We start from the raw sequence: 2,733 nt of genomic DNA on the forward strand, positions 1-2,733 counted from the left end.
GACCGCCGCCGGCCCGGCGGATGCGTCACCTACTCTTCTCAACGTGCCCGAGCGGCGCCGTCACGTGCGCGTCTACAGAGGCGTTCCTTCTTGCCCTCAACTGCGAGAGTATAAAAGCAGCTGCCCCCGGACGCCGAGAGAGGCTCCGATTTCTTCTGTTGAGTAACGTGCTCTCCCGTCTCTCCACTTCGGTCGACCTGACCGCCCGCCCTTTTGCGATGCTAGAATAAACAAGTTGTTCTGGTAGCAGTCGACTCATGCTTTGCCAGGACCTTCGGATGCTTCCAGTTGTGCCCCAGGCCGCCAGGCCAACGCTACCCTTGGGGCTTGCGACCCATTTGCAATAACGGGCGTCAGCACTGAGATTCCAACACCTTGTAGCTGTTATTTCTATACTTTGTGGCTTGCTGTTTGTGAACAATAATGATTGCCGCACTGGATGGCCTATATTCAGGAAGACGAGTTACTTGAAGAGCTATTTTCAGGTGCGCACAAGCATTATTTTATGGCGCGCTAAGCTAATTTTCCTGCGTCTGAGCCACTAACCGCGACTGAGCCACTAAGTTATTTATTTATTTATTTTTACATACTGCAGCCATTTTAGGGGTATGGCAAGAGTGGGGAATTATACAGTTGTATATCGTACAAAAATGTGAAAAGTAAGCAGCAAGAGAGAGAGAAAACAACAACAACAAAAAGAAAAGTAAGAAAGAACAGGAACTCAGAAGAAAGAGGGCGTTTACATATTCGCCTTAGTACGTACGTGTATTTGCAATAAAACATATTGCAAGCAGGGACTCATGTGCATAAACATGCCGCCCAGGGCACTAAACAGAATGTACTATATTTTAGATGTATGGGAGTTGCGTTTCAAGGACGGAGGCTAATATGAGAGGTGGACATGATGCTTTGACTTTCTTATTAGCTTAGGATATACATGTATATCTAAAGACTTAGACACACGAAGGGATTAAAAGAGCGAGGTTGGTGACATGCCACCACCCGATTTCAAAGGTGGTGTTAACATTACCGTCATCGTCATCAAAAGAACGGTACAGTGGATTTGCAAAGTTCTTAGAAGTGCACGTAACTTTCATTGAAATTTGAAGTTCGAGGTGGAGCAATGCGCGCCGCCAGTACTGGTCTTGAAAAACGTGCATCTTGAGTTTAGCGTGTGCCCGTCCTCACACGAAGGAACGGGATAGGTCACGGCTGATAATGTTCCATAGAAGATAGCACACAATCTATCATTAGCAGCGCTCACCCATTTGCTACAAACTTCCAGGAAATATGCTATCCAACGTGTGCGGGAGATATCGACGATCGCCTGCATTTATCAAAAGACTCATCTTTCACTTGATAAACGTGCTGCGCGAGATGCGCAAGAAAACTGCGCCTTGCCTTGTCCTCTTTCTATTGCACAGAAATAAACGAGAAGAGGGGGTTAACCGAGGGTACCGATTTTTATTAGTGATATCATGAGAAACCTTTTTGCCGCAGGCGTGACGAGAAAGTGACGCCTGCGGCAACCTGGTCTCAAGTTCTCGTGACGCCTGCGGCAAAAAGGATGTTCCACGTCCGCCGCCAAGGTATGTGAGTGATGGCGCTGGCTAACACTCCCAGGGTTCTACTAGGATACATAAATACCCAAGAAAGTGGATGAGGAAACAGCGCCGCGGTAGCTCAATTGGTAGAGCATCGCACGCGAAATGCGAAGGTTGTGGGTTCGAGTCCCACCTGCGGCAAGTTGTTTTTTTCATCCACTTTAATTTCCATTAATTTATCGTTTCTTCATTCCACTTATTAAGCACAAGTAATTTCCCCTATGTGTCCTTGGTGTCAGTGTTTGTTGGCTTATGATATTACACAGAAAGTATTATTGCAACAGGTTATCTTTCACATTCTCAAGAGAGTGCATTGAAAAAATAGGAGAAACCATTAGGAATTTTCGAAAAACATTGGCTAACAGTGTAGAAAACGCATAAATGTGCCACTAGACTAACCAGCGGTTATTAAATGAACAGAGGCCACAACAGCGGCAGACGAAAGATGCTAATCCTGAAATCTGAGATGGACAAGCACACTGTGCATATAGCGGCTATGAAAAAGAATCAGCTATAGTATAACGATATGGAACAGCACAAAATGAAATCGAAACTTTAAAGTTTTACAATATTTGAAAGCGCTGAAGGCTGCTGGTCGAAACAATGCAAGTGCATATGATTATCTGAACGAGGTGTTGTAGGAGAAAATTTGCCAATGACAGTTGTTTGTCTGTAGCATCTGGAAAAAAGTGCACAAATCATTGTGTCAAAGCATCCAAGTAGAGGTAAATAAGGAAGTAGTTACTCTGTAAAAGGCGGTGTGTTTAAAAATAGTAGGAGAAAAGTAGCACTGACCTGTGGTAGAACAAAAAATATGGAGATCCGACAGACAGGTTGCAATATCCGGGAAGTGAAGCTTTCGTGAAGCGGTAACTGAAATGCTATAAAACTAAATGTGATGCACACAATGGCCTTTATTGTCATCTGTGCAGCGTATACCATGCTAGATGTTTATGCGCCGCACCGGTCACAACTTTAATGCGACGCAATATTTATGTTTAGGGGCTGCACCGTTCAAAGTCTAAGCCGAAATGCCAGCAGCAGTCCCAGCGAAGCACATGCACTGTTAGACGTCGACGCAATGATGTTAAGAGGAAGCAAATGATGTTTGTCGAGGGACGAATGGTGA

General features: G+C 44.9%; 1 non-coding gene across 1 annotated transcript; it reads left to right on the plus strand.

Annotated features, from left to right (window-relative positions):
• The first annotated feature begins 1,672 nt into the window (after positions 1-1,672).
• Positions 1,673-1,745, plus strand: TRNAS-CGA (transfer RNA serine (anticodon CGA)). Its single transcript has one exon. It is a non-coding gene; the product is annotated as a tRNA-Ser (tRNA).
• The last annotated feature ends 988 nt before the right edge of the window (positions 1,746-2,733 follow it).

Source organism: Dermacentor variabilis, chromosome 1, assembly GCF_050947875.1.
Source record: "Dermacentor variabilis isolate Ectoservices chromosome 1, ASM5094787v1, whole genome shotgun sequence".
Lineage (NCBI taxonomy): Eukaryota > Metazoa > Arthropoda > Arachnida > Ixodida > Ixodidae > Dermacentor > Dermacentor variabilis.